This window comes from Pyxicephalus adspersus, chromosome 3 (genome assembly GCF_032062135.1).
Source record: "Pyxicephalus adspersus chromosome 3, UCB_Pads_2.0, whole genome shotgun sequence".
In the NCBI taxonomy this organism is placed as follows: domain Eukaryota; kingdom Metazoa; phylum Chordata; class Amphibia; order Anura; family Pyxicephalidae; genus Pyxicephalus; species Pyxicephalus adspersus.
In genome coordinates this window covers 40,665,449-40,678,469 of record NC_092860.1, presented here as the reverse complement: position 1 = coordinate 40,678,469, position 13,021 = coordinate 40,665,449, and positions in this window count along the sequence as shown.

Sequence of the window (13,021 nt, the reverse complement as noted above, 5' to 3'; positions counted from 1 at the left end):
GATAGGGGCACTGACATTGCAAGGGCATATGTGGGGTTCAGGGGGTGTTAGGTGATTGAATGCATTGCTATTATTGCTGGATGAGGGGGGGGGGAACAGATGATGGGGTGAACTGGTATTGTTGCAGGGGGGATGTGGAAAACTGAGGACAGGTGTTGTGTACTGCTGTTATTGCAGGATATTATGAGGGTACAAGAGGGGGAGAGACAGGAGATGGGGTGCACTCTTACTGTTTTGAGGTGGTATGAGGGTAAGTGTAGGCAGGTGTCTTGGGGCGACAACGCGCTCCACTGAATGTCTGGGGGGGACAGACAATGCGCTCCACTAAATGTTTGGGGGGGGGGGGCAGACACGCTCCACTGAATGGAGGGAGGAAGAGTCTTTAAGGTCTTTAAAACTGGGATCTCGCCCAGGAGACTACCCAAGGTTGCCTCCACCACAACTGCAGGATTAATATCAGGGTTGGAAGCCAGCCATAGGCTACCTCATCTTCAGATCTGAAAGCTACAATCACTCCTGATGGATAAACCCCTGACAACAGTGCTGAAGATTAAGTACATCAGGTCCCTGACTCCATGTCACAGTCATCCACTATGCCCAGTGATATGATCTGTGGAGTTCACTTTTTTGCTGTAACAATTATGTGAAAAGCATGGATCAAAGGCCCATTTGATTTTGATGGTGCTTAAATCCACCTACTGCTAGTTATGACCAGGCACATTGAACATGTGCCTGCTACTTGACTTATGTACTGTCATGCTACATACAAATGGGGTCCTCCTCATCACTCTGTGGAAGCCCAAGAACAGTCTGCACTGGGTGTAATGATCCCTAATTATGGTCGTTGGAAAGGATCTTTCGCGATCCTTTCCAATGACTAAGCACTGCACAATGCATAAGCGAGTGCTGTATATATAGCACCATTCGGCTCTTTGCAGAGAGGAGGGGAAGAACGACGGAGCGGCACCCAGCTGCGAGCTCTCCCCCCTTTCCTTGGGTTAGGATCATTTGTAGTCCATCGTTTGTAGATCCGCCAGGATGGTTGTTCAGACGATGTACACACATTAGATTCTCGTCCGATAATGATGACCATGATCCCCCCCCCCCACATATTCCTGCTATAAGGGAACCTTATCTATCAACCTTTACTGTACCTTAAACAGTGTTCTCCCCAGCCCCTTTTAGCCGGGTGCACCACCCAGCACCTTTCAGTAACCACCCAGCTATTTTTGGGTGGTTACTGGAGAGTTGGGTCACATTACAGGGGCTGCCACCCACCTACATGTTCTTGCCACCCGGCTTAAAAAAAATTCTGGGTTGAACACTTTTAAAGGTGAGGAACCGTTCCTCCTATTATTTAAATTCGTTGGATATGCTATTGCAAATCTTATTGCAAATCAAGAAAAAAATTAATGTTTTCAACAGGGTCAATAACCTTGTGACTTTAAAGGCACATATTTATTCACAATCCAAAATACATTTCTTATTAATACAAATATTTATTAAACAGATAAAAATATAAAAACAAATATATGCTCCAATAATTTTTCTGTGGCTGTTACAAATAGGCTCATAACAGTTCAATGCGTTTCTCAGAACGTAGTCAGCTTCTTCAGGAACATATTAGCCTAAAAATTACAAGAAATGTAATTTAAAATATTAATTACAATTAATTCCCTGATTGAGCAAATGGATCAAAAAATCAATTCCTTGAAGTATGCAAACAAGACCGCAAACTAGAATAAAAAAGCTTTATTAATCCCAATAAGTTTATTATTTGTATTGATAACCTCCAAACGTGCAAAGATTATATATATATATATATAACACCGCTATCCAAACCAATAGGAGAGCAGTGATATCATGCAATTACCCATCACCAAGTTAATTACATTTGATTTATTTTTGATATATTGTTGCTATTAGCAACCTTATTTCAACCATTTTCATAGGTTCTTAGAAAAAAAATTAAGACAATCTCATATATCCTGCCAGTTATATCTTAAAATGTCTAAAGTTACATAATTTGTAAAGGAGGAGAGTAGATCACAACTATCATAAATTATCTAAGAAACCAGGGCTTCAGTCCTAATTAATATAGATAATCCTTTAGAACAATAGAGTTCTCATTATTTGTTAGCTACATTGCAAATATCATGCAAAACATGGAAGGACTGCATATACTAACTGCAGTTTAAAACAAATTCCTCCAATCAACTATAATATCCAATAGTGTAGGGAACTTACTTAACCTACGTACACACAGGCCAATGGTTCTCCCCCGATAATTGGCTCAGGGCCGATATCGGACGAGAATCTAATGTGTGTACATCGTCTGAACAACCATCCTGGCGGATCTACGAACGATGGACTACAAATGATCCTAACCCAAGGAAAGGGAGAGCTCGCAGCTGGGTGCCGCTCCGTCGTTCTTCCCCTCCCCTGTGCATAGAGCAGAATGGTGCTATATATACAGCACTCGCTCATGCATTGTGCAGTGCTTAGTTATTGGAAAGGATTGCGAAAAATCCTTTCCAACGACCATAATTGCATGTGTGTATGCAGCTTTAGTTCTGTATCCTATCCTGATTTTATCCTTGGTGCTTGAGATCACTTTCAGTGTTCACTCCTGCAGTGATTGCAATCACCTCCAGTGTTTGCTGCTGCCCAGCTCCCCCCTCCTGTACTCATTTTTTTGTGATTTTTATCTCTAGCAAGTTGGTGTCCCTCATGTCTGCTTGATACCCGGGAGCTGAGTCTCGGGCAGCTAGCAGCCACGTGGATATACAAACCCTCACATGGTTCTGCTGAGAGGTCAACATGGACTGGGAGCACGCTGTGCCTGTAGCTACATGACATTGACTTTTCACTATAAAGTTATCATCCGCCAGTCATTGTTACAATGGGCAAGCGCCCTCAAATGAGATGACATCTGCACCACTATCACCAATCCTAACAGCAGCTCCCACCTTTCAATTTTTTACAAGATTCCAAAAAATGAAATTTCTTTACTTCAATATATACATTATGATCCATTTTTGAAATCCAACCAAGGAATTTAATTACTCTTTCTAGTATTTCAGGAAACAGAAAATGACCTGTAGGTGCTTAGTTACACCTTTATATTGAAACATTATACAAAATCGTAGCCTAATTCATAAAAGAGTAGCTTACAATGATAATTGGTTTAAAACTTATACATTATTTGATAATTTACCTTAAATAGATAAACAAAGTATAAACATATAAATCAACAGACATTGATTGTAAATGTTCTTAAAGGAAGGGTTTATAGCTTAAAACTTTACCTTATTCTCTCTGTCCTCAAACCCAAACGGTGCCATTAGATTCAAGCCTCACTTTTGGGCCAGTCCTGCGTTCCAAGCCTCATTTTCTGATTGATAATAGCACCCTGCGTTCCATTCCTCACTAACAGTTTGGTGAATTTGAAATCCAAGCCTCACTTTCACTTCACTGTCAGTGTGTGTTCTATGTATTCATTGCTAACGTGATATAACACATTCCTCCCAACTGTAAAGATAGGGATCAGGGACAAATATATAGGAAAATGACACACTTTTCTTGCTGTATTCACCACTGTTCTATTCTATTGTTTTATTATTTTTTTTTTACCTAACTAGAGGAATAATAGACAACATTTTATATAAAGTTAAATTTTGTTGTATTTTGTTTGTGTGTGTGTGTTTTTTTTTTTTTTTAAGAAAAAAAATGTGCACCACCCTTTCTGTCTTGATCGCCAAGGCAAATGGGAGCACAGAGCCTTCAGGATACCTACGTCACGTATCCCGGGAGGCTCTTGGCTGCTCCTTCTGGGCATGTCCTAATATCGGGCATGTGCAGAAGCAGCCCTTTCACCAACAGAAGAAATATTTTGCTGATCTTATGCATGCGCAATGAGATTGGCACATTTTCCCCCAATTTGCACAGTTTAGGTTCTGGTGATGTAGGTAGAATAACCCAGAAGATGTTGGCGCTCAGGGCTTCCTACCGCTGAAGATGGATACCTGGATGACGCGGGACCCAAATGAAGAAACCTCCAGACGGATCTGCAGTATTAAAGGTAAGTGTTTAGTTTGTATTTTGGGTCATATAGATCCTGCGCCATCCTGTTTTCTGTTCTTCTTTCCTGAAACTGCAAAGTGCAGATAGATCTTCACTGCACATGTGTGAGACTGGCACTTTTTTTTTTCTTTAACATTCCGAAAAACACTCTGCACATGCCCTAGATGGGACATGTGCAGAGAGGGAGCATTCTGAAGCCTCCTGGGATATGTGACATATGTATCCCAGGAGGCTACTGGGTTCCGCTACATTTTCTACTACCGTGATAGTAAAGATAGGGGAGGGATACTCCCCCCCCATTTTTTTTTTTTTTTTAATAAAAGATTTAGCCACACTTATAATACTATACTAATATATAATTCTAAAATATGTTGTTAGATCAATTTTAAAGGCTCGATTAAAATGTAGACTAATATGTACTTATACTTAAATTTACTTTAAGCAGTGGCAAGGCCCCATATCAATACTTTTTAAATAAACTCCTTAGCATTCAATTTTCCCATATTTCTAGCTGTTGGTTGTGTTTCAAAAGTATATAATCTATTTTACATACTATTGTGCTAGGGCAGGGATCAGCAGACTTTTTTGACTACTAGGCGATTTTAGGAGGTCAAGAAAGCACACTAGGCCAGACTCTCTAGTCCCTCCCTGATGGCTCTGCCCCCACCAGGTATGCCCCCTGAAGGGAAATCCCTGTCCTCTGCAATGCATAATGTCCCCTTACCCCGGTGATGGAAGTGTTTATGCTGGCCACAGTAAATTGGGAAGGGAGGCATAACAAGGAGGCTTGAGAGCCGCATGCAGTTTGACTGGGGGGTGGGGGGGGGCGGGCATTAGGCCGAAACGGACTACTGGCTAGGCTGTATCTGGCCCACCCCTGTGCTAGGGGCAGCTTTGCATATCAGTTTTTATACTTTATAAGTTTGTATACTTTCAGTTCTTCCTAAATTTATTTGGAAATAGTTAAATAATATTGGGGTTGTTCTGAAAAATGTTGCAAGGTGTACAAACCTTCATGCTTCTCTAAGCTCCTAATAAAAGGGCGTTTGGTTTGACCCATATATCAGAGTACTTCTTTGTATCTATTAAATATGTGGTATTTGCAAGCCTGATTGAAAATTAGAATGTCCTATTCAGGATTAGTTTCTAAGAGAAAGGTAAAGTCCTATTCTATAGCCAGACTTTTTACACTAAACATATATTTGGAAACAAGTACCTCTTAAAACAATATAAAACCCACTCCCTTAGCTAAAAAATATTGTTTTCGTTTAATTAACTCACACACACAGGAAAAAGGCTGGAATAAATAAAAAGATTCTTTCTAGAAGGAAATCTGAGGGCTTTAAATTGTACTATATGGCAGAGGTATTACATAGGTTGATAGGCTGGTCCAAAGGCAAAGCTGAAAAACTATGGGTATCCCTGGATGAGAACCTGATCTCATGCGATTTGTCTACATTGCCTTGGCTACAACCCATGGTTTGAGTTTACCCCTCCTACTGTACATACGCTACTTTCTTTATGGGATTCTTTACTAAAACAGGACAACCTATCATTGCGACCTGGCCCATTGACACTTCCTTTTAATAACCTGGAGTTTCCCGCAGCATGCGATACCCCTAAGTTCCTATCTTGGAATAAACAAGAACACCCATTTATTAGGATCATATTATCTATTGGTAGGATACCCTCCTTTGGAAATCTCCGGATTGCTCAGGAGCTGCAAGGCACAGACTGGTTGACGTATAACCAACTACAGGCATAAAATTCAACACATGGGGTGGCTTGTATATACCAAATTTTATTGCAAGCTCTCAGGCCTGTTGTACTTCATTTTAGTCGGTATCGGGAAAAAGACATAGGTATCTCGTTTGATCTTAAACAGATAACAAAATATTTATCTTGACTCGTAAATTGTCAAGGTCCAGTAAAGACCAGCAACGGTCATATAAAATATTAGGCAGATGGTACAGATGCCCAAGTGACATCCATAGATTTTAACAGACATACCTAAATGCTGGAGATGTGACCATGACCAAGGATCTATGATCCACATTTGGAATCTATGTCCTTTCGTCTAAGTTTTTTGGCAGAAAAGCTCTGATCTCTACAATAGAATCTTGGATTCAGATATATATCCACACCCTACCGTTACTCTCCTATACATTTTAACCGGCCCTCTGAAATGTGTCAAGAAAGATTTGTTACGCCATTTTATCACAGAAGGGCAAAGAGCCATTGCCAGACACTGGTGTTCTACCCTACTCCCGTCTATACCAGACTGCCTGTGCCAGATCAATTGAGACCATTGAATCACAGATTGTATGGGAAGAAAATAGAAACACTGCTTGTACCTTCTGGGACATATGGGTGTGCTAAAAAATTTCTCCAGAAATCCAAATTATTTTGACATAAAGATCATCCGACAGGGACATACATTTGTTTACATTAGGGGACAGGATTGGATGTACGGGTATTTTACAATAGAATAATATGGTTGGCTACATATGTTATTGGTATATGGGTCATGTGTACTTGAACCTTCTGTTTAGACCATAATCCAGGGGTGCACTTCCTGCTTTGGATGGATGGTATCATCTAGGATATTGGCAAGAGAATTTGTACTCTGTTCAAATTTTTTAAAAAACTGAACGTAGATATGTTTGATATTGTTCCTATGGTAACTTTATATACATATGTCATTTTATTATTAATAAAATGGCTCTTTTGTTTTCAGTGTTATTTACCCCTTACCCCTCCACTCCTTGCTTGAAAAATTTAATAAACATTGATTATACATGAAAAATTTGTTTCTGGCTACTGGAAACCATTTGAGTTTTTTTATAAAATCTTTTTTTTTTTCAGCTTGGAAAATATAAGGAAGACGCTGCAAAAGCAGCACTTTAAATGTATAATTCAGTAAACATGTGACATAGGGCATTGAGATCATAGGATTTCTATTTATTACTTCAGTTTTTCAATCAACATTGCAATACTGGGCTAGTTCACTTCTGTCAGTGATATATGATCCCTAAACATTACTTTATATGGTGGCACACTCACTGCAAGCAGCATACTGCTTCCAACAAACCACACCACTGAACTATAAAAAAGAATAAAAAAAACTATGATAAATAAGGAACTAAAAGGTTTCCTACACCCACTCATTAAATCAAGCTCATCTTGTAACTTTGGAATATGCATGGCGTTACTGGAAGCGCGGAGATAAAGTAAAACGAACAGCATGATCTCTAAAAAATGCCTCACCTGTTGGCCTACACTGACTTCTAAATGGTCTATAAAAATGGATTACATATTACACACTAAAATTAAGTTAAGATAGAAAAAGCACCTAGGTCAGATGGCATCTATTGCTTTGCAAAGATAATCTCCAACCTCAACGTTGTCATGTGTGGGCATGTCTATGGCTATGGTCAAAAAACCCTTCGACTTACATAGGTGCTTTATAACGCTCCTAAATGCATCTATGCTGGTACTTATCTGCTGTACTGTTAAATAAATATTTATGACAGTTTTTGGATTGAATATTCATTTATAAATATTTAAAATAAATATAAATATTTATTTTAAATGAGCAGAAAGAAGGAACAAGCCAAAAAGGACGAAGAAGACCATTCCAGAAAGTTGGGTCAGCTGTAGAAAAGTCTTGCAGTCATGTATGTGTATGTGAGGAAGTCATTAGTAGGTTATTGGAAGTGCGAAGAGAGCGGCTAGGAGTATAAAATAATGAAGTTGTTATTTTTTTCATTAAAAATCTGGGGTGACATATATTTTGTCCATACATGGTTTTGCATTAGGCATGCAAATTTGTTGTATTTGTCCCAAATAATCCAATAAAAATAGTGAATTTGGATAAAAAATGTGCAAATTGGATTTTCCTTTGCAATGTTTTAGGGTTGCAGATCACAGACTTCCTTATGTATGACATCAACCAACACTAATTGGTCATACATACAAAAGGCTTCCTGTTATGAATTAGTTACATAAAAGAACTTTGCCAGCAATGTTTACAGAGTGCTCTGATTGTACAATGTATCTGATTGGTAATTGTGAATGACCAGAAGATAATCAAACCTTAAAATCAATGGAAAATTACCTTTTTATTTTTAAATTTTTACCCACTTTAGAGTCTATACTTGTTTGCAATTTTAACTATCATTCGAATCCCTGCTGAAATAGATGCAGGGCCCATGGGGTACAAAAGCAGTAATTCAATTTTAAATCCCATAACACTGATTCTAAATCCTATAATTCACACATCAAATCCTGTAATTCAATTCACAGCCTGTACTATTAACCCTCTACCTTGGTTTAGAATTTTTCTTTTTTTTTATTCTATCAGTAAAACTATTTTATGTTCTATAGTAATGCTTTAGATTATTACTGTTTTGTCATGCAATGCATTATAAACATCTTCTGGTGATGGCTATAAATGCAACATTCATTTCAAGTGATTTTCTTTTTCAGTGCAGCTTCTGAAGTTATTTTCAAGGCATATTATGGGATATACACTAAAAAGCATTTAAAGCAATTTAAACCACTAGCAAGCGATGTTACAGAAATAGAATGCACTGAAGGGACAAGTGTGCGGGTAATGTTATGTTCTCTTTTTTCATTTTATTCAAAAATCATATAGGGCCAAAAATGTAATTATTTTATATAGATTTGACTGGATTCCAGTATCTCATATTTTTGCTTGACTGCAATGATAATGTTACTTTATTCTGTTTATACCAAACAGGTCCTGAACTTTAGAAGCAGTGTCTAAAAAGGTAAGTGCAGGACAGAGGACTAGTCACCAGTATTGCCTGCAATGCCCTTGCAGCTGATATTATCCCCATTACAAGTTCCAAGTTCTACTTGTGTACCTGTATCTATATGTATCTCTCGAGGGAGGAACAGGGCTATGGTATTCTGGTCATAGCTACCCTCCTGAAAACAAATGATCTAAGGATAACTGATGACTGATGTGGTTATGGTCAATAAAACAGCAGGAGATCTGCAAAAATCACAGATCTAAAGAACATTTTGGGAATTAAATGGGAGATTCTCAAACTGGATGTTCTACAGCTTCTTCTTTAAGGGGATCAATTAGCACACTGAATGAGACACATTTTTGGCCATCACTGCAGCCCCTGCCACAATAATAAGGACGCATTGGGCCTGATATGTTAAAGCTATCATATACCTGGGTGATATTGCAAACTGGAATGGATTTCCTGAAAAAGCATTTGCTATAATGCTGGCCAATTCTTTAAATTGTGGACCAACTCCATTACAGGTTTGCTGGATTACTCTGGTTCACTTATGATAGTCTCTCTTCTTCAGTCCTAGATACATCAGGCTCATTCTGTGTGGTTTAAATTCAATAAACCTATTAGTACAATTTGTAATTGTGAAAGGAAACCACAGCAGGAAGGCTTTCTTTCTCTCATGACAGTATGCCAGTATATGCAGAAGTGTGCACAGGGTATGACAGCAGGTAATATGTTCAGGAGAGCAGTATGTGTAGTGAATGACAGTGGGTAGTATGTGCAGGACAGAGCTGTAGATGGTATGACAGACAGCAATATATCAAATTGAGGGTACAATTGGGAGAAGACCGTGGAGGGTATGAAAGTGTGCAGTATATACAGGAGAGAAATGCAAAGGGTATGACTTAAAGCATTTTTTTACAGAAGAGAAGTACAAAGAGATGGTGGGGAGTATGTGCAAGGGATAAGGAATGGTGCTTATGCCAGTTGGCAGAATGCAGGAAAGAAATTTAGAAGGTATGATTGCAGGTGACATGTGCATGTGGGGAGAAGTGTGTGGAGGGTATAGTATAGTATGTGGAGAAGAGATGTGCGGAATCTATAAAAATCATCATATACAGGTGAGGAGTATGGAGGGTATGGCAATGGCCAAGAGATGAGGAGTAAGTGTGATTCATCAATAAAAAATATGGTCATAGCCATACAGGAGGAAGCCAGCAGCAGCAGTGTTTTTTTTTTGGAGTATCTCCAAACTGGGTTGTGCTATTCAATTCAGTTACATATTCAGTGGAATATGTTCTTGTGTAAAGACCCACCACAAGCTTCATTTGTCTTCAAAGGTTCACAATAAGATTGCCTGGCTTTCCTGGATCTAGCTTCATCCATTCGTGCCACATCACTGCAACTGGAAATACTGGTGCTCCAACCTTTATGCTAGGATAGTATATGTACTGTGTACTGCTCAAAGAAAGGCTTTATTATATGTTCAGTGTAAAATCCTCAGGTGCTTCTGTAGCTTAATGCACTCCAGCAAATCAGTCAGAAAAAAAAAAGAATTACTACACTTTGCAGCAGCTTTTATAATATATATATATATATATATATATATATATATATATATATATATAGTGTGCCACATCTATAAACCTGGCAAGGAGCAATGTGGTCGGAAGGAGCAAATTGCTGGCAGAGAGGATTATTTCATATTTTCTTATCTCTAGCCAGACATCTGCCTGCTTCCAGGACCTGCTATAGTCTTCCATTAGATTAGGATGAGGGCACTGGTGATACAGTGTATGCAGTAAAATACTTTGGTTCCCCTTTCTTCAAAGAAAAAGGAATAAATGATCCCTGCAATAGATTGGAAAATCTCTGTGCACAGTAATTAGCACATCTAAAAGCAGGTTTGATATCACCGCTTAGGAACTCCTACACAGTCCCTTTCTGGTCAACCAATACTTAAAAATGTGTGTATAGCCCACAAGGTGCTGCTTATAGATGTTAAATTAATTTTTAAAATTGTCAGCTTTAGCCATGCTAGTGTTCATTTTAATCTTCTTGGCTTATCTATGTTCAGATCCTGCCCCCGTAACAGAATTGTGAAAGATCAGCAATTAAGCACTGAAAGCTTGTAAGGATTATTATAAAAACTCTGACCCTTGAGAACCAGGGCAGATATCATTCAACTCTTGGGAGGCAGAGATGAATATTTAACATGAAGAGGTTGCTTGAACATCAGCCTAAAACGCGTTTGATTTTAAATGGTTGATCCCCCAGGATCAAAGAAAGTTAACTATTCCAGCATGCTTAATAGGTTAAATACAGGTGACTGACTAAGCTGATAATCAAATCAGACAAGCAGAAACTTTTTCTGTACATTTGATGTCTCTGTAGTGACTTAATGCTTTACCTGATCTTTTTATGAGAATTCTTGTAAAGTGATATGTGAGTCCTCCAGGATTTTAAATAGGTCAGATGTTCTTTAATTGCCTCTGAGCTAGCTTTACATTTGGCATCACCTGGTCAACTGCTTTAGTAAATTTGTACAGTATAAAGGCAGTGATACACTTTAAAGAATATCTAAAGCTAGAAATGTTTTTCCAATTTTAGATATTGTAGTTAAAGGTTTGTTTTATATGCATGAAGGCTTATTATTTTAAGTACCAATGTACACTAACCCTAAATAGTGAAGAAATTTGAGTTACAAGAGCTCAGTCCTTAAGATCAGAAACAACCTCAGCTGTGTTTAGCAAAAGATTTCTTCTGCATCTCATGCAAACCGCTCTCGCTCTCCCCTATCAAGCCTCCGTCCTGCACAGGAGCAAGCAGGGAAGCCCTGTTTGTATCCAGGCGTTGTCTGTATGTCGGATGTCCTTAACTCAGGGACTACCTGTACTCAGTACTTAAGGGTATTGGGGGACATTTTTTCTACATAAGTATGACAGTATATTACAGGTCTAGGAACGTGGTCCGAGTACTGTCACATGACCAACTGCTGCCCATAAAAACACTAGGGAATTTATTGGTGGCTGCACTGGAATAAATTGTGGCTGGGGAGATTATTTATTGTATGCTTTAGGGAGTCACAAAAATTGGTATGACAAAACTCACAATATACAATACAACATGGCGTAAACACCTTTTCAGCATTGGATTGGTAACAATGGACAGGTGTGGGAAATATGCTTTGTACGATCCCTCACCACCTATGTGTGGAAGAGACCACATAATAATATATAACAAATAATGACTAAAGAGGCCCCCCTATTACCCTGGTCTCCATTATAGCTGTATGGGCCTGTCTTTTGTTATGGCACTACATACACACACAATCAGTTACCTCTCATGGTTGACATGGTTGGCTGTTCCTCACTCATTGGACCCGATTTATAAAAGTTCTCCCAGGCTGGAGAGAGCACACTTTCATCAGTGAAGCTGGGTGACCAAGCAAACCTGGAATGGATTTCTTCAAAGTTATTTGCTAGTTGCTAGCAAATGTTTTGAGTCCTGGACCAGATCCACTCAAGGTTTGCTGGATCACCCAGGTTCACTGATAAAAGTTTATCCAGCCTTGGAGAACTTTAATAAATCAGGCCCAGTGAGCACAGTTTCCTATGCCCCCCTTAGTTCACTTGGTTTCCCCTAATCTGGTCCACAGATGACAATACTAAGGAGGAGCAGCATAACAGCCTGTGCCCTGTTTAAGGCAGACATCCCCACTTAAATGTTAAGCAGCCACAGGTAGCAGAGAAATAACTGTGCAGCAGGAGCATCGGGATTAGGTAACTATCACTAGGTAAACAATCCAGAGGACATGCCCCTGGTTCTCTAGCAACATAACTGTAACTACCTCAAGGTAACTAATACCTTTCCCATCTAAATATCTAACATTGTTATAAGCATATGTATAAGATTGGTATCTTGTAAAAACAAAGCATTGATTTATTGCTACAATAAATTATGTAAGTATTATTGCTTCATGTAAGTTTTGCTATTTTTTTAGACTTAAAAAGTCTATCTTTGTATGTTTTACAAATGCCCCATAAATTTTTATAGGTTTCACATTTGAAATATGTCCATACTTATATGTCCACTCCTAAAAAGAAAATAACTTGCTCTGTTTTCTTGTTTAGCTCTTTAAAATATTTTCACCTAATGTATTT